Raw genomic sequence first — 20,553 nt, 5'->3', positions numbered from 1 at the left:
GATAAATTCTATAGTTGTGTTTTCTACTTCTTCTGTTTAACTCATTAGTTGAAAGACTGTAGGAAATAGTGGACCAGGTAATTAAATAAAGTTCATTTTGTAGTTTCTGCCTCATATGATAGTCAAAGTAAATTAAATTATTAACATGAACACTTTAAAGATGTGCATCAAAATTAGGAGGCTTACGGAAATTCTCAAGTAGAGCATAGCATAGCAAAGAATGACAGTTTTTCTAATATTGGGGTTAAGATGTTCTGTAGAATATGAATTATAAAATTCCTCAAAATATAACTTGAAAGAGTTGACTTTTGGCCCATTATCCTCTTGGTAATGCACATGTAAGAGATTATGTGGGGTCTTTATGTCATTATGGCAAATTATAGGCTGTACTATACATGCTATTCAGTATTGAGTAGGAATGAGTTCAGAGTAGCTTGGTTGATCTTTCACTAAATGTAGGGATTTGGCATTGACTTATCAGTATGATTATTGTAAAAGAGATGTAGTATAGAACTGTTTCCTGAGATTAATCTAAGTATTTAATATCATAATTTAGAAACTCTCTGCAGTTATCTGCCCTGTGTCTCTCCATTTACTCAGTAATGTAGGCAAACTTGGAAACCTTAAGAAAGCTTGAGACTTCTGGGTTCATTATGGGGCTGTAGGTAGCCATCTTGCTGTTGTTGGCTCTAGTGACCTGTAACTACAGATCCAGCTATATGCAGTCTTTTTCTCCTTCAGGTAAACTGGGTTGAAAACCAGTGCTCCAAGCTGCTCTGAGGCTTTAATTGCATGAATGAGCACTGAAAATGCGAAAAACAATTTTAGACCAGAATAGCAAGGTGAGTAAGGCCAAAGAATGTATTTTATGGATATTCATGAATGTCACCCACAGAATTCAATATTTTTTCCAGACGATTCTAAAAGACTAATTTATAATTTAATGGATATTTGTTTTATTCTTCTGAGGACTCAGTTGAAATCCTGTTGATTCTGTAGTAGACCATGTTACTATCTTTTTGACTTACTCTCATGTCTCTGAGGTAGATGAATGCTTCAGCTGAGTAGGAGGTAAGGTGTTATATTTTCAAAGGACTTTTCTTACGTTTCATTGTATTTGTGTAATCAGAAGGACAGGAATAAAGTCTGTTTTTCTTTTTTTGAGAACGGAGTTTTGCTGTTGTTACCCAGGCTGGAGTGCAATGGCGTGATCTTGGCCCACCGCAACCTCCGCCTCCTGGGTTCAGGCAATTCTCCTGCCTCAGCCTCCTGAGGAGCTGGGATTACAGGCACACACCACCATGCCCAGCTAATTTTTAAAAATATTTTTAGTAGAGACGGGGTTTCATCATGTTGACCAGGTTGGTCTTGATCTCTTGACCTCGTGATCCACCAACCTTGGCCTCCCAAAGTGCTGGGATTACAGGCTTGAGCCTAAAGTCTGTTTTAAAATTAGCAGCATGAGGTATTAAAATCCTATAATGCTTATATGAAGTTTGGTGAAGTAGTTAGCCAAAGAGAATTTTCTCCTCAAATTAGTAACTAAATTGATAGGTAGGAGGAGCCTTTCCTGAGTGACTTTCCTTGGTAGCTAAAATTGCAGCAAGACATTTCAGAAGCAGTTTCCGAGGAATTGAATGGATGGTGAGGTAATTTTCTTAAGTACTTGGATTCTGACTGTCTCCAGAGGCTTTGAAGCTGTTAGTTACACAATAGACTGATTTGATCTCCTAGGATCTTTGCCAGATTTGTAATTGCACTGAGATTTTTAATGATCCCAAATGACAACATGATGGCCTTCTCTTTATTCTGGGAGTGAGGTAATTTGTACATAAGAAACAAAATTAGGTTTTAGTTTGAAAGACTTGGAGAATCAGACTTCTTTTAGGCCAGATACAGTAGTATATCTGAGACATAGTTATACAGCCATTGAGTTGTAATTGCTTGGTATCCTTCAAAATCATTAGTCTGTCAGCAACATGAGGGCAGGTTTTATGTCATTTCAGTAATCATTGAGTCATAGCATAATAGTTGACTGTGGTAAGTCCTTATTAATTTTTGTTGGAAGAATGGGAGGTACATTGAATTGCAATGTCTTTTTGTAATTTATTTTTATTTTTATTTTTTAGCATGGGATTAGAGGTAGCAGTTTCAGACAGGAGGCTAGATAGAGTGTTCTTTCCCTTCTGCTCCTGGCAGGCAAGTGTTCATTTTTCAAGACTCTCAAGTGTCACCTTGTTTGTGAAGACTTCCTGTCTTTTCTAGGTGCAGTTGATCTGACTAGTCTTCCTATGATGTGTCCTTTACTTACTTTATAGCATCTGTGATGTGTTTATTACATTTTTATCATTATCTGCTTCTTTCTACCACAATAGAAAGTTCAATTATTATTCATTTGTCTATTCCTGCCATACATATATATTAGTAGAAGAGTGTTCCACTGCAAGTAACAGTTACCAATAATTATCGGCCCAGGAAGTTGATCTCAGAAAATAGTAAGAAATGTGTATCAAATATAGGTAGATATATTTTTAGTGCTATTTACAAGGAAAAAATAGAATCATCCTAAATTGATACCGATAGAGTACTGATTAAATAAATGATAAATATTTATATAAGGAACTATGAAGTAACAATTAAAATTTATGAATTGTCCAAATTGCCTGCCTTAAGTATACATGTTTGGTGAACAGAAAATACTCTTCACCTGTGTCATACAATAATCTGTATTCAACCTAGTGTTGGTTTTGTGTTATAAAGTAGAAAAGGAGCAGCAAAGAGGAAAATGAGAAATTAAAATATTGTTCAAATTTACAATGAAATAAAGTTAGTGAAGTAGGCAACTGGTTTGTTTAGACACTCCAATGGATTTGGTATCTTGGTCATCCATTTTTTTGAGTGATTCTCTGTGCCTACTAAGTGTTGGATGCTATGACAAATACAGATAGGCCAAGTCATGGCCTCATCCCTGAAAGAGCTTGCAATCTGGTGAGAATAATACACACGCAGAAAATGGGTGAGCAAACAAAAATGAGTACTACAGATTTGAATGCTGTAGAAATTCAGAGGACAGAGTGATTACATCCTCATGGGCTGATGAAGATACATTTCTGAGGAGAAGAATTATACTGTCATTAACAATGGCTTTAGGATTTAAATAAACAAAAAGGAAGGAGTATCATATTTAAAAGAAGGGAAATGGTTTGAACAAAGGCATGGAAATGGGAAAGTAGACAGCATTTGTAGAGAACTAGCTTGACTCAAATTTTAAGATTCTTCTTGTAGTGGAAAAGCAAATAAAAGGGGCCAGAACTCCGAGAGGCTGTCTAGAACCTCTGATTCACATTTGCATGTCTTTATATTTGTTGCTTTTAATTTGCAAGTTGCGAAAATGGCCATTTTAATATTAGAAAATCTACTGTAGGACGTATAAAATTAAGCTCAGAGCTAAAAAGCTTCTGTTCTTGGTTCAATACTTTAGTGAGGACAGCATTAGATTAAGAATCAGACCCGGAATGTGATACTACAGGTTATAATAAGTAGTAGCTATGTAACCAGACTAAGCCTTGGTTTCCTCATCTGTAAAACAGGTATGATTATTCAACTTTCTGGACTCATGGGGTTCTTAATGAGTAGATCAAGTAAAATGGTATAAATGTTCTTGGTGCAGAGCTGGGGAGCAAGAAAATCTTCAGACAGAACTCCCTCTGTACCTCTGTTCCTGTACCTCAACTCTGTTGAAAATGTATGTGACTAGGGGAAAGAAGAGATTTACAGAGAGATTTGAATCCACCTGAAAATGGGGTACTAAAGTGGTAATAGTCCAGAAAATGTTCCCTCCACCTAGTACAAGATCGTTTAGTACACTGTCTCCAGACAGTTAGAATCTAGTATAAGGTTTTGGGGTTACTTTTTAGCTATAACCATGTAATAACAAACATCCTGTTTTGTTTTGGCTGATTGATCCCAGGGCTGTACTGATTCTGTAAACCAACTTGGCAAGATTTCCATAAACTGCTTCTGGGGAGTAGTAATTATTAGGGACCCAAGGCTACCCCCAAATGAACTATGATATCTTGCCCTTAATTATTTAGGACGGAACTATAATCAAGATTATCTTGGCCCATGGGATTCCTTATCAGCAGTTCTCTCAGGACTGCTGTTCTTTTTTGGAGAAAAGCCAGCAGAGTGAGGCAGATCTTTTAGGTTTTGTTTATAGAGTGGCCTTCAGACTTTGGTTTGAACCACCCAGGTACAACGAGTTTCCTTTGGCATGGTTATTCCACATGTATGCTTTTGGTTGTGTCTAAGTTGTTTTAAGAAGCCATTTGAGTGGGCCAATTTATAAATATATTATACAAATATAGAATACATTGTTTTTATGCTATCTTGCCCTTGGCAAACTTAAAGAAGCTATAAGAAATTATGCCATTAAATGTGTTATTGTATATACTATATGGATGTTGACAACATCGTTCATTACATTTCTTCTTTTGAGGACACTGGATAATTTTTCTGTCAAATCTCAAAATCATAAGTAGTAAAGTTTCTGGGCAACTGGTTTATTTTTATCTTAGAGATACCATAGCTCATGTAACAAATTATTTTTTGGCATTGGCTACTAGGAGGTTTACCTCTTCTTTTATCAAAATTACAGAACCTTCTATAACATTTTTTTTGGTATACAATCGTGAATCCTGACTTTGTCTTATCTCTCTTATTGTTGATCTTTCCCTTTGTCATGTTTTTCTCAAATGCTTATTATTTTTAAATTTTTATTTTATCTTCTTTTGTTACATGATTTTATATAAATAATACTTAATTCTTTCCAGAGGAGGCCTACCTAGTATGAATAAATAGAGTTAATTTGATACAGAAATATTAAGTTTAATTTGTTGAATTGGTATACATATCTCCTTTTTTGTTTATCATGATTTGGTGATAATCTAGAACACCAATTAAGTGATATTGAGAAATATATAACAACTGAAATTTTAGATAAGATAGTTTGTGAGGTAAAGTTAACTCCTTCAATGAATTAACAAAGTGTGAGCAGATTATATCTTGGCCCTTCCTTCTCAGGCTTCCCTGAGTCTTCATACATTTTACCTGGAAGCCTTTTATAGGAGAGAAAATATACTTCCAAAAATATCTCACAGTTGGTTAAGGAATAGAATGGACTTGTCTATTGTACATTGCCTGGTCGGAATCAATTATTCCACACTCACCCTTTGTGATCTGTCTCACTGCTATACCGTCTCCACTCTACTATAGGAAACCTTTAATTTTTGTAGTTTGTTTCAGTTAAGCACTAAGAGGCAAGCTGGCTCAATTAATCTACATGTGCGAAGAGCTGATAACCCCCTGTTTAATTTCCCAGTGGTATACACATACTTGCCCCAAAGGATAAGATAGCTCTGTCTCCATATGTCTTGATCCAGGTTCTCACAGTCATCTGCCCCAAGGAAATAATGTAGCAGTGTACTAAGATATACACAGCTATGTTATTTATAGCTACAAAAATATAATCAAATATTAAAGGCTGCATAATTTTCCAATGTATGGATATAACAAAGTTTATTTCTGAATGGTAAAACATTTAGGAAATGGTTAAATTATGGTACATGAATATAATGCAACTATTGAGAATCGTGTTTATAGGACGATCTTGTATGAATAAAAACGTAGGATACAAACTGGAATAACATGAGCTGAACTCACTAAAATATCTTTTTCAATAAATTTTGCATGTCTAGTGTGTCAAGTATAGTGATACATATGAGAAAATAGCATCAAAGAAAATATACATGATTTCTGAAAGCATTAACTACAATAGGACATCATTACAAAATCAAATCTCCCATTGGGGATTGGGGATTTTTAATCAAATATGATTAACCTCCTTTTCTAGTTTGAGAACTTTTCAGGACCCCCGTTTCATTTCTCTTCTGTTTTTTGTGTGAGAATTCACAGTGCTCCAGTTCAGTTAGATTGAGTTGAAGGGTTTAAAAATATAAGAAATGGATAATTCAAGCCTAGAATTCCATATTATTTTTAGATTTTCTTTACCTATGTAGTTAGTGTAGCCTAACAAGATCACCTTCTCCTAGAAATTCATCCTTGTCTGGGCTACTTCTGCAGGAAAAAGGTATTAGTTTGCAGTGGGAAAAAGTGCTTCTGCATATGTCTTTTAATTTTGTCTTACAAACAAGCCCACACTCATTCTTTTATGGGCTGTACTTCTTATTGTTATGTAGCTTTATCAACTTAATTTTTTGTTGAAACAAATTTTCTTTAAAACAATTTTAATGATATTTATAGGCCGTGGGTCTTTACTTAGAAAGTCTTTATTGGACATGTAAATCTTATTTAAGAATTCATCCTGCAAAATATATATTCTTGAGAACTGAGGCTAATGTTTTATTTATCTGTGTCAAGTCATTACATTTTGGTTCTCCTGATAGTTTTAATGTGATATTCTTAAACATTCACTACAGTGACATGATTTAGTAGCTAGTGATGCAACAGTATTACATGTCACTGTTTCCTTCTAAGGCCTCAGAGGCATATGAAATTTGTCCCATATGCTATTTGCAATGATTTCTAAATGTCATCTTTTGTGACATGCTTATACAGTATGACAATGTGAGAGTTAAAAATGTGAGAACCTATTTCTCTCTGGTTGAATTGTCTGTATTGACCTCTTGAAGTAATTTAGTTTATTTGACCTTATTTATTTAAAAATTAAAATACCTGAATTTCTTATGGATCACATTTAAAACACCAGATTGTTACTTTTGAAGCTAAAATTCTATGCTGTGGTATGCCTAAGATAATATAACCAAAGCCACATTGTTTATTCTTCTACTTTTTCATTTATATATGGTGTCCATTATGCATTGATTTTGTCCAGCAAAATTAACTTTTTTTACTGATTGTTCTGCTATCTGAAGAGGCTTATTAAAATTTAATCAGTAAACTAAAAATAAGCATCTAATGCCATAGTGCGTTCTGGTAACTCATAAAAGAATAAAAAAGAAGTAAAGCGTAATGTAGGCTTGTGAGGTTAAAGGAAGGTTAGTGTGTACATATTGGCTATTCCAGGGTATATATAAATGACCATTTTTCCTCTTTTGCAAAGTATGATATAATGCAACCACACTTACAGGTGATATACTTTCCCATTTGCAGAATATTTACTGTTTTGCCTACTATCACTAAACTGGCCTGAGTTATATACCACTATATAATAGGGTTAAAACTTATCTGTGTTTCTTCTTATCTATGGAAAAGGCTTTCTAAACAGTGACTAAGGCTAACATAAGATTCTTGAGCTATCTCCTATGTGTGGCTTACTTTCCCACCCACCAAAAAAGAAGCAAATCATGTCCAGATGCATTGTCTTCATAATGGCTTCTGTCTTTTTTGTCTCATTTCTGCCTTAACGATTCCGTCTGCTTTCCTACTGTTCTTACTTCTCTTATATTTCTAGAGGAGATACCTAATTATATTCCTACTATTAGTTTTATCTTTCTTTTATTTTGATGACTGTTCTGTTGCACAAGGACTCTTATTTTTACAACACCATACAGAACTCATAAAGTTAGAAAATTATAGCCTTTAGCTGATCTGAAAAGTGATGTATGTTTAATGGACAAAAGACTTGAAATGACTCTTCACAATGGATATTCAAAGGGCCAATGTAAAAACTATTCATCTTCATCATTCATCAGGAAAATGCACTATGTGAAAATGCACAATCCACTACACCCAAAAGAGTAGCAAAAATGAAAAAGACAATACCAAGAGTCTGTTAGAATACAGAAATGTAAAATAATTGGAACTCTGCTGGGAGTGTAAATTGGTACGACCACATTGGAAAACTGTTTAGTAGTAATGAGTAAAGCTGACTATAGGCAGCATGTGACCCAGTAATCCTACTTCTACATCCAACGGAAATGGAAATATAGGCATACACCCAGCAGAAATAGATATATAGTTTCATTAAAAGACATGTACAAGAATGTTTACAGTACTATTTGTAATAAACCTAAACTTGAAACAAATTTCCATCAATAGAATGAATAAATAAATGAGGATATATACCTAACATGGAATCCATAGTGAGAATGAATGAACTACAGCTATATACAACAATATGGATGAATCTTACAAACATGATGTTGAACAAAAGAAGCTTGATCCAAATGAGTACATATTATGATTCCATTTATACAAAATTCAAAAACATGGAAAATGTGTAATCAGTCAGGGCAGTAGTTACCCTTATTGGGAAGTAGTAACTGGACAGGAAGCAGAAGGAGGATTTCTGGGGTGCTAGTACTATTCTGGTAAGTGTCTTGATTTGGGTGCTGGTTATGTGGGTGGGCTCACTTTGTGAAAATTCAACAAGGTGTATACTAATGATTTGTACACTTTTCTGTATGTATGCTATATGTATAAAATTTCACAAAAGAGCAGTACCATATGCTGTATAATTTATCTATCACTGCATAACAAATTATGCCAAAACTTGGCAGTTTCATTTAACAAACATTCATTATCTCACACAGTTTCTGAAAACAATCTAGGAGTAGCTCAGCTGGGTGGTTTTGGCATACGGTCTCTCATGAGATTGCTATCAAGATGTAGGCTGGGCCACAGCAATCCAAAGGCTTGACTGGGCCTGGAGCATCTGCTTCCAAGATGGCTTCTTCTTTTTTTTTTTTTTTTTTTTTTTTTGAGAATGGAGTCTCCCTCTGTCACCCAGGCTGGAGTGGAATGGCGTGACCTAGGCTCACTGAAACCTCTGCCTACCAGGCTCAAGTGATTTGCCTGCTTCAGCCTCCCAAGAAGCTGGGATTATAGGTGCCTGTCAACATGCCAGGCTAATTTTTATTTTTTTAGTAGAAATGGGGTTTTGCAATGTTAGCCAAGCTGGTCTTGAACTCCTGACCTCAGGTGATCCACCAGCCTCAGCCTCCCAAAGTGCTGGGATTACAGGTATGAGCTACTGGCCCCCGGCCCAAGATGGCTTCTTCATGTACCTGTTGAAGGATGCCTCAGTGAAAGCTCTTTGTATTACCAGAGGCTACAAAATAACCCCACATATAACATTACATATATATAATATGCTCTTACATATGTGTTTATACATATATAACAAATGATTTCATGAATACTGTTTTATAATTTGTTCTCTACTCAATACATTGTGGACATTCTTTTTTATTTTTGATTGGCTTATGTATAGATCTGTTTTATCCTTTTTTTTCATACAGCTCCATTGAGGTATAATTGTCATATAATTGGCATACATACACACATTTAAAGTGTACAGTTGGAGATTTTTTTATGTTTGTGTACACTAATGAATTTATCATCACAATCAAGATAATGGGCAAGCAGTCACCTGCAAAAGTTTCCTCCTGTCCCTTTGTAATCCTCTTCTCATACCTTTTAATGGCTGAAAAGCTTTATTTGCATATATAAAGTGTCTTTAAAATCCATACTTACCTTTGCTCACACATAGCTCAACCTAATAGTTTGTTTAAATTGTAGAACTCACACCCCATTTAGAGAAAGAAATCCATCCCCTAAACCCCAATCAAGAACCTGCTATTATATATCATCATTGAACCAGATTACCTAGGTAAGAATCTTAGCTTTGTGGCTTTACAACCATTATGATCCTGGGCAAATTTCTTAACCACTCTGTATCAAATTCCTTATCTGTAAAGTGGGGATAATAATAGTTTTATACTTAACTTATAAAATAGCAAAGATTAAAGGTATTAACACAATAATCTGATAACAAAACACTATGTTATTATCTGCTACTGTTATTATCCTTGTGGTTTGTTATGCTAAAAGCCTCTTTTCAGTTTCTTCTGATGATATTAAAGCTATGAGTTGCTAGGAGCTTGCATTCAAATGGCCTATCAGAACTTATCTCCTCTTTTTTATTCCTACTTCTGTATCACCTCCCTCTGAGCATCTTGATCAAGGTGAGGAGAAGTTTAGTAAAACAGCGAATCATAGGCTGTTTTAGTATTGGAGGGTTTGGCTTTAGGGACATTTCATAAGGTGAAAGATACCTAAAACAGAATACTCAAAACAATTCTAAGACCTTATCAACCAAGATGTCAAAATACCAATTGCATTTCTACATTAAAAACTATTAGTGATCATTGTGATGGTAATGGTTACACATGTACAATAACTATTTCTTGAGCACATACTAAGGGTATATTCTAGGAAAGATCCAAAGAATTGAGGTATTTATTGTCTTTATGAAGCATACTTTATTAGTCTGTTCTCACATTGCTATAAAGAAATAACCAAGACTGGGTAATTTATAAAGAAAAGAGGTTTAATTGGCTCACATTTCTACAGGCTATACAGGAAGCATGAAACTGGCATCTGCTCAGCTTCTAGGGAGACCTCAGAAAACTTATAATCATGGCAGAAGGCTAAGGGGGAGCCAGTGCTTCACATGGATGGAACAGGAGGAAGAGAGGAGGGAGGTGCTACATACTTTTAAGCAATCAGATCTTGGGAGAACTCACTTCACAAAAGCACCAAAGGATTGGCGCTTAAACCATTCATGAGAAAGCAACCCCTGATCCAATCACCTCCCACCAGGCCTCACCTCCTTGGTCATGAGATTTGGGTAGGGACACAGGTCCAAACCATATCATTCTGGCCCTAGCCCCCCACAAATCACATGTCCCTCTCATATTGCAAAATACAATCATGACTTACCAATACTCCCCCAAAATCTTAAGTCATTTCAGCATTAATTCTAAAGTCCAAAGTTAAAAGTCTTATCTAAAACAAGCCTAGCCCCTCCCACTGATGAGCCTGTAAAATAAAAAACAAAGTAATTATTTCCAAAATACAGTGGGGGTATAGGCATTGGGTAATTAATCCCTTTCAAAAGGGAGAAATCAGTCAAAAGAAGGGGCTATAGGCCCCATGCAAATCTGAAATCCAGCAAGGCAGTCATTAAGTCCTAAAGTTCCAAAATAATCTCCTTTGGCTCCATGTCCCAAGTCCATGGCCCACTGATACAAGATGTGGGCTCCCAAGGCCTTGGTGAGCTCCACCTCTGTAGCTTTGCAGGGTTCAGCACCCATGGCTGCTTTCAAGGGCTGATGTTGAGCATTTTCTGCTTTTTCAGGCTGAGGGTACAAGCTGACAGTGGATCTACCATTCTGGGGTCTGGAGGATGGTGACCCTCTTCTCACAGCTCCACTAGGCAATGCCTCAGTGGGGATTCTCTGTAGGGGATCCAACCCTTACTGCCCTAGTAGAGGTTCCCCATGTGGGCTCTGCCACTGGAACAGGGTTCTGCCTGGACATCCAAACTTTTCCATTCATCCTCTGAAGTCTAGGTGGAGGCTCTCAAGTCTTAAACCTTGTTTCCTGTGCACCTACAGGCGTAACACTACATGGAACCTGCTAAGGCTTGTGGCTTACATTTTCTGAAGCAGTGGTCTGAGCTGTACCTGGGCTCCTTTGGACCATGGCTGAAGCTGGAGCGACTGCAATGTAGGGAATAGGGCCCTGGGCCTGGCCTATGAAACAGTTCCTCCCTCCTAGCCCTCTGGGCCTGTGATGGGAGGGGCTGCCATGAAGATCTCTAAAATTGCTTTGAGGAGTTTTTCCTATCACCTTGGCTATTAGCATTTGGTTTCTTTTTACTTATGCAAATTTCTGCAGCCTTCTTGAATTCTTCTCCTGAAAATAGACTTTTCTTTCCTGCCACATGGCCAGATTACAAATTTTCCAAGCTTCTATGCTCTGCTTCCCTTGTAAATATGTTATATTTTATGTCATTTCTTTGCCTACACACATTTGAATAGGTGGTCAGAAGCAGCCAGGCCACATATTGAATGCTTTGCTGCTGAGACATTTCTTCTGCCAGATATCCTAAATCATACTGTCAAGTTCAAATTTCCACAGATCCCTAGGGCAGGGGTACAATTCAGTCAAATTCTTTGGGCATAACAATAGTGGCCTTTTCTCCATTTCCCAATTGGTTCCTCTTTCCATCTGAAACCTCTTCAGCCTGACCTTCACTGCCCATATCACTATTTTTAACCATTCAACAAGTCTCTAAGAAGTTCCAAAATTTCTTACATTTTCCTATCTCTTTCTGAACCCTCCACACTCTTCCTACTCTGCCCGTTACCTAGTTCCAAAGTTGCTTCCACATTTTCAGGTATCTTTATAGCAACACCACACTCTGGTACCAGTTTTGTTTATTCATTCTTGCAGTGCTATAAAGAAATATCTGAGACTGGGTAATTTATAAAGAAACAATGTTCAATTGGGTCATAGTTCCACAGGCTGTACAGGAAGCATGATGCTGGCATCTGCTTGGCTTCCAGGAAGGCCTCAGGAAACTTGCAATCATGATGTAAGGTGAAGGGAAGCCAACACTTCACATAGCTGAAGCAGGAGGAATAGGTAGACAGCAGAGATGCGACACACTTTTAAACAACCACATCTTGCAATAACTTACTCACTCACTCTCACCAGAACAGTATCAAGGGGATGGTGCTAAACCATTCATGAGAAACTGCTCTCATGATCCAGTCACCTCCCATCAGACCCCACCTTCTATATTGGGAATTACAGTTAAACATGAGATTTCTGTAGGGACAGATGTCCAAACCATATCATATACTATCAATTTAAAGAGATGTGGCTAGGATTTGTAGGAGTTAGAATAGAAAGACTGGGATCTGGTGTTAGAGCAAAGGAAGTGAATAGGTCTTACTGATTGGTAATGTTAGATTGAGCCATGGATATTGCCATTGTTTTAAACCTGTGTAATGGGAGTTTGTTTTACTGTTTTCCTTAAACTGAAAAAAACCTGTCTTAGTTGATTCAGACTGCTATAACAAAATACTTTAGGTAATTTTTGAAAACAAAAATTTATTGCTCACAGTTCTGGAAGCTGGAAGTCCAAAATCAAGATGACAGCAGATTTAGTGTCTAGTAAGGGCTTACTCTCTGCTTTAAAACTGGTACCTTATTGCTGCATCCTCACATGGCAAAAGGGGATGGAAAGCTCCCTCAAGCCTCTTTTATAAGGATAGTAATCCCATTCATGAGAATGGAGCCCTCATGACTTAATCCCTTCCCAAAGGCTTCATCCCTTAATACTGTCGTATTAGGTATTAATTTCCAACATGTGAATATTGGAGAGATACCAACATTGAGACCATAGCACAATCCAAATGTCTATCAATGGTAGAATGAAAAAATGAATATGGGTGTGTGTGTGTGTGTGTGTGTGCGCGCGCGTTTCTGTGTGCATGTGTGGGTGTGTATAATATATAGAGCCAGTGGTAAGAATGAATCTACTACAATTACATGCAACAGTATGGATGAATCTCACAAACAAGATGCTAAGCAGAAGCCAAAAAGATCTAAAAGCATACACTAAAGATTTAATTTATATGAAGATCAAAAACATAAAACTCATTTATGGTATAAGAAATCGGGCTAGTGATTCCTAGTGCCTGCCACTGCTTTCCTCACTCTGCTAATTTCAAGTACGGAGCTTGTCCTCATCACTGTAACCACCACCACTACTCTTACTGTCACAGAGTGTCCAGGGTCATCATCTTCAGGGTCATTGTCTTAAAGTCCAGGGAAGATACAAGGATGGCTATCTACATGGAAAAATTGAATGGGAACTGGCTAAAGCCTCAGGCATGGATAAAAATTGGCTGGGAACTGGCTAAAGCTTCAGGCATGGATAGGCATCCTTGCAGTAGGGAGGTCATCAGCAAGGGTATGGCTACTGCCCAAGGGAAGCTGTCCGCATATGGCCTCAAGGAAGATTCTGACCATGTGCTTGCTCTTATGGTCTGTAGATGCTGAACTCAGCCCCAAGGGGTTCCTGAGCATACAAGAAATGGCCCTCACAAAAAATGTTCCTTCTGTTCCTAGTGCCTGCCACTCCTTTCCTCACTCTGCTAATTTCAAGTACGGAGATTTTGAATCTGTTTGATTCCTTCCAGGTCTGACCCTTCCAACCTAGGCCCCACTGATTTCTCTCTTTCCTTCAATGCAGAGGAGCTAGAAATATCCTGGGAGATGGGTTTGAGTGGGTGGCTAGGATTGAAGGAGGAACTTCGGTTTTCATTATTTTATTCAATCATTTCATCTGTGAGAAGACTTCTTGGTTTCTCCAAGTATCTTAAAAGACAGAAAAAATTATTTTTTCTCTCTTTCTGACCCATGCTGCTTGTCTTTCATTTGAAGCAATGAAACCAAAATGGCTTAGCTACTTGTAGGGCAGATGGTAGGCACACAGTAAAGAAAGCATTGAAAAAAGAGGTCAACTCTTGGGAGAAATAGAACTTTAGTTAACATCTTAAAATGTCATTCCATAGGACATGGGTTGAATTAGATAGTAAAAGTATTCTTAATATTATGGAATTAAAATGTAGAAATGGTTTTACATTTTTAAATGCTTAAAAAAAATTACCAAGCTCAGTGGTTCATGCCTGTAAACCCAGCACTTTGGGAGGCTGAGGCAGGTGGATCACCTGAGGTCAAGAGTTCGAAACCAACCTAACCAACATGGAGATACCCTATCTCTACTAAATTTATATGTGTGGTGGAGAAAATACTTGCTTTTAGATTCATGGTATGTCAGGTGGTGGTACGATATCCAGGTGTAGATTTCTCTGACGCATTTAGAATTGTGGAACTGAAGGGAAGGGTCAAAGCTGAATAAATAGATTTATTGGGATGGAAGGGAAAATTCAAACATCATTGTGGCTGAAATAAACTTTTTCTGTTAGAGAATACAGTTGACCTTATAAAGTGATTTATAGGGCATCTAAATTGTTTGATCTGGTATGCAATGACTTTTTTATTCACTGAGGTATTTCTATTCTAGCATAATTTATTTAGATGGTTGTACTATTATCTTTAATATTTTATTGTGCACTAGAAATATAAGTCCCACTGTCATATAAAATTAATATATCTCACTTGGAGGTAGAGAATTATCTTACTGTTGTTATTGATGGTGCTGGATCTCTGTGTTTCAGTGATACTTCACTGGGCTTCTTTGTTATTTCTTTGGCTTGTTGACTTATGAAAATTCAGTAAGCCATTTCATTGTATACATCAGGGATCGTCAAATAATGGCTGGCTACCAGTTTTTGTGTGGCCATGAACTGAGAATGGTTTTACATTTTTAAATGCTAAAAAAAACTGCCAAGTGCAGTGGATCATGCTTGTAATCCCAGCACTTTGGGAGGCTGAGACGGGTGGATCACCTGAGGTCGAGAGTTCGAGACCCACCTGACCAACATGGAGAAACCCTGTCTCTACTAAAAATACAGAAGAAAATTATCCAGGCATGGTGGTGCATGCCTGTAATCCCAGCTACTCAGGTGGCTGAGGTGGACTCTAAGCTCTTTGAGGGCAGGGATCACAGATGTCTTACCATTAACCACCCAATGTTTAGCAAAATAAATGAAATGTAATAAGCAGTAAGTAAATATTTGTTGAACAACTACATATGTGATTAAAAGAACACTGGACTTGATGTCAGAAACCTGAGGTTAAAATCTTGGGAATACATTTTGAATCTTGATTTAGGTGCCAGTTACACAACTGTGTTTGCAAAATGTCGTCAGGTTTTAATGTTGGCATTTTTCGTGTAAATGTGTGGATAAGTTTTAAAAAGCCTAAAAATAAGATCCTCTTATTTACTATGCTAACATGAGTAAGTCCATTCCTCTGAAATTTAGTTTTATCATTTATCAAGAATTCTTTTTTTACCTGTCTCATAGAGTTGTTGCAAGCACTAATAAGATGACATGAGTGAAACTGCTTTATCATAATAGACGTACAATAAATACCAGTTGAATTTCTATTCTTTGAAGGATGTAGAAGCAAAAAGATGCAGAGGTGAAGCTCTCAGAGGCCAAATAGGATGAAACTTTCACCTACAGAAGAGTGCTTAGATAGCCAAAGAGAGTTGAGATGAGACACCATAAGGAGAGAATGAACTCCAGGGAGCACTGAATCTCTAGAGTATGCCACAGGGCCCTTAGATAATTTTCCCCCTTAAAAATTAGAAGGGCCCAAGTGAAGTGATTGGTGGTGGACAGACAGTGATCTCATGGTCTAATCAACCATGAGAGAGCCATGTGGCTAAAAAATAAAGCCAACATAGAAGTCCTCCTCTACAATTAAAATGTAGCCTGAAGTGTTTCAAAACTAATAAAGAGCTAGATATAATTGCATCTCAGACAATTACTGAAAGAAGAATAACTATTAAGAATAGTAGTTTCCACTCTATTGTCACAGGAAGGCTGGGAAAAGAGGGGCAAGTGCATTTAAGGAACATTAGAAATGGCAAAAGAACTCTTAGAGAACTGGAGGTTCTCTCAGAGTTCCAAATTTAAATCATTCCAAATTTAATACATCAAAGCAGCTGAAGCCAAAATCAAATTTTAACTTAAAAAATTCAGCTCAGAGAATATACCTTATATCACTCTCTCTGTGAACTAGTGATACTTACACTTAATATATTGAACCATATTGACCAACTAGAAAATAAACCACAAGAACCAGATTGAATCAAGACATTTTGAGGGGAGAAATACCAAACTTTGTTAGTATCCTCATAGGTCCTGTTTACTAGTATTAAGAACTGTTAAAACTCTTATAGGTGGGCACGGTGGCTCACATCTGCAATCCCAGCACTTTGGGAGGCCAAGGTGGGCAGATCACGAGGTCAAGAGTTTGAGAACATCATAGCCAACATGGTGAAACCCCGTCTCTACTAAAAATACAGAAATTAGCTGGGCACGGTGGTATGTGCCTGTAGTCCCAGCTACTTGGGAGGCTAAGGCAGGAGAAGCACTTAAACCCAGGAGGTGGAAGTTGCAGTGCGCCGAGATAGCGCCACTGCACTACAGCCTGGCAACAGTGTGAGACTCTGTCTCAAAACAAAAATAAAAACAAAGAACTGTTATCATTTAATCCTCCCTCAAAGCCTGTGAAATTAGAGCTACTAATAATAACCCCATTATGGTTGAAGAAACTAAGTCTTAAAGAGGCTAAATGACTTTCCCAAGATCAGATAGATGGTAATTGGCAGGCCAGACCTCAAGTCCACATATGTGTGATAGCAAAGTTCATGCTCTGACCTGTTGTTGAAACTGTTGGCATTTATATAACATGTCATTATTTAAAAGGTCATGTTTGTATGTGTCTATTAAGGTAAGTATATCAAGGCCAGGCACAGTGGCTCACGCCTGGAATCCTAGTATTTTGGGAGGCTAAGGCGGGTGAATCATGAGGTCAGGAGTTTGAGACCAGCCTGGCCAACATGGTGAAACCCCATCTCTACTATATATGCAAACTTAGCTGGGCATAGTGGCCAGGTGCCTGTAATCCCAGCTACTCAGAAGGCTGAGGCAGGAGAATTGCTTGAACCCAGGAAGTGGAAGTTGCAGTGAGCTGAGATTGTGCCACGATACTCCAGCCCAGGCAGCAGAGTGAGACTCCATCTGAAAAAAAAAAAAAAGTATATCAAAACATCAAGTTGTACATCTTAAATATATACAATTAAAAACTATAGTAAAAAAATTCAGACTGAAAAATAAACAGGAAACAAACTTGATACAGTTCTCAAAAAAGGTATACTTTCCAAAAAGTAGATAAAATGTGATGTAGGTTCTATTATTGTCCCAAATTAGGGACATTTTAGCTCATCTAATATAAGTAATATATAAAAAAGCCTAACATTTTCCCTAGTATATTATTACATAGTAATTTTTCAATCAACATTCAAACAACTGCATATTATATAGTGGCATTTTGTTTGGCATTTTCTGAACTGAAATGATAGCAGCTCCCAGGATATTGATATAAAGTCAATCTGGATCTCCATCTAAAATCTAGTGTCCACTTTGCAACCTTCAGCCTGTATTTGGGGATGCATGCTTCTGTTTATAGTTCTTTGACAGTTTTATGATGCTGGGATCCTAACAATGTGGATGTAAGCTTGCTCTACCTAAGTACTGTACTGAATACTACATTTCTGCATTGTTAAGTTGTCATTTCTAAACTGTATGAGCACTATAAAGATCAAGAGTCTTAACTTACAATTTTAAAAGCCATGGTACTGGAAATCTGTTCAGTGTCAATATGACTCCCATGTACAAGAAATGCATGCAGAGAAGAAATCCTGAAAACTGTAGATTGATGACTCTTACTTGAATATACTTGGTATGGTTTGGCTGTGTCCCCACTCAAATGTCATCTTGAATTCCCACATGTTATGAGAGGGACCCAGTGGGAGGTAATTGAATCATGGCGGGGGCAGGTCTTTCTCATGCTGTTCTCGTGATAGTAAATAAGTCTCTTGAGATCTGATGGTTCTATAAGGGGAAGTTTCCTGGCATAAGCTTTTTCTTTTTGCCTGCTGCTATCCATGTAAGATGTGACTTGTTCTTCCTTGCCTTCCACCACGATTATGAGGCTTCTCCAGCCATATGCAACTGTAAGTTCATTAAACCTCTTTCTATTGTAAATTACCCAGTCTCAGGTATGACTTTATCAGCAGCATGAGAAGAGACTTCCATTTCACAACAGTGAAAGAGCGTATCATGTGTAACATTGTTACTGACTTGTAAACTCCAAAAACAAAAGAAAACAATTTGTCTCTCTTGTTTGCCAATTGTTTCTCTAAGGCAGGGTTTTTTAACTTTAACACTATTGACATTTTGGACTGGTTAATTCTTTCTTCTAAGGGGCTGTTCCATGTATTGTAGGATGTTTAGCTGTTTAGCAGAACCTGGCTCCAGTTGTGACAAACAAAATATCTCTAGATATTGCCAAATGCCTCCTTGGGGAAAAATTGCCCCCAGTTGAGAAACCCCTACCCTGAAGAATAAAATAGCATATGGCAAATAAAAGACACTCACCAAATATTTTTTGATTGACTGAAGACAGGAAAGAACAGTGTTTCACAAAATGTACCACTTGTGATATGCTTTGAATATATATCTAGGTAGGACCTGGAAAATTTTCTATAATTTTAATAGTTATATATTTTATATGCATTATAAAATATGTAACACAACAAACCCATGTTTTTGCATACTACTTTATAGGACACTAAAGTGGATACTGAGGTTAAAAAGTGGCTTAATTGAAAGAAACATTAAGTAAGTGTACACAACAGATGCATTAAGCAAAACTCATTAAAATCATTAAGGTAGTATGTGAATTACTGTAGTTTGAAGCATTGATTTATACTAAAGGAAACTTAAGCAAAAATGAGCTTTCCATAAGTCTGGTTTGTGTGGGTCACTAGAATCCTCTTTGGATATGATCTAGTGCCTTGCACAGGCTAGATACAGGTGTAGAAGACAAATTTCTTACCCTTTGAGAATTAGTCTGATAGACACTATAAGATATGAACAATGATTATTTTTATTTAGATTTTCTAATGTCTGGCTAAAAGCTGCTTTGTTGTTATTATTGTTAAGTGTATCACCATTATTTTAGAAGTAATGTTTAGTTTAGGATGGGGACTTCACTGAGAATCAAATAAATACTGCTGCTTGGAGAAGTATTAAAAGCAATGTAAATGCATGCGCGCGCGCGCGCGCGCACACACACACACACACACACACACACACACACACAGAAGCTGAAAGAAGGGGCCAGAGACTAGAACAGCAGAGGATCACAATGGAAAGACCATGACATCAGAAGAAGCAGGGAGCAGGGAGGTAACCTAGGCCTGGGAGAGTTTGGGGTTTATGACAGTATGGGTAATAGACCTTGAGCCTTTTATCTCTATTAAAAAATTGTCTTCTTTAAAATAAGATGCTGATCTTTGGAGATTTATTACTGAAATGCTAGATGAGGTGGCTGACAAGTAGTATTGATTTTTGCCTCCTTGGTTTTATCTTCCTCAGGAAGATAGCTGCCTCCAATGATACTGGTTGTCTCCACCATGCTGACCTCTGGAATGGCAATTCCTCTTTGAAAATCCTGGACCATGCCTGACAGCTCTTTCCTTTGTGGTTTCTCCTAACCCAACTGAAATAGGTTGATTCTTTTCTAAAAGACTTTATTAAATATTAAAGAATAAACAAGAAATAAAATACGAGAAGTACTGCCAGATTTACCTAGCATCTCTGTTATCACTGTCCCCGGTCAAACCACTCTTACATCTCAAATCTCCTTTCCCTACTGCTGCCAGAGGTATCTTCTAAAAAATCACAATTAAGCTATATCACTCCCCTGCTTAACTCTTTCATGGCTTCTCATTTGTTCATGGATTACATTTTAGTATATTAACTTTCTTTTGGTATTTCCTGGAGTAAAAATGGTTTTATAGTTATATTGGCATAATGATTATTTCATTTATCTGATTTGGGTGGGTTACAGTTAAAATTGAGATGATACTTGGGAAGGGTGAGGACCTTCCTGTGAAAAGGTATGAGTTCTAACACTTTTCTAAAGGTTTCCCAGAATAGCTTTATCTGA

The 20,553-nt window shown here is 37.1% G+C and overlaps 1 protein-coding gene across 5 annotated transcripts in view; it reads left to right on the top strand.

Moving 5' to 3' along the window:
* PRRG1 (proline rich and Gla domain 1) overlaps positions 1 to 20,553 on the top strand; it is a 93,780-nt gene that overhangs the window by 28,352 nt on the left and 44,875 nt on the right. Inside the window, exon 2 of one of the 5 annotated variants that reach the window (XM_035287875.3) lies at positions 742 to 842. The exons of the other annotated variants lie outside the window; for them this stretch is intronic. The gene's annotated coding sequence lies outside the window, so the exon portion shown is untranslated. The remainder of the gene's footprint in view (positions 1 to 741; positions 843 to 20,553) is intronic. 5 annotated transcript variants of the gene reach the window in all.

Source organism: Callithrix jacchus, chromosome X, assembly GCF_049354715.1.
Source record: "Callithrix jacchus isolate 240 chromosome X, calJac240_pri, whole genome shotgun sequence".
NCBI classification, from domain to species: domain Eukaryota; kingdom Metazoa; phylum Chordata; class Mammalia; order Primates; family Cebidae; genus Callithrix; species Callithrix jacchus.
Note: the sequence above shows the minus strand (reverse complement) of the source record. Positions and strands in the feature narration are given on the sequence as shown.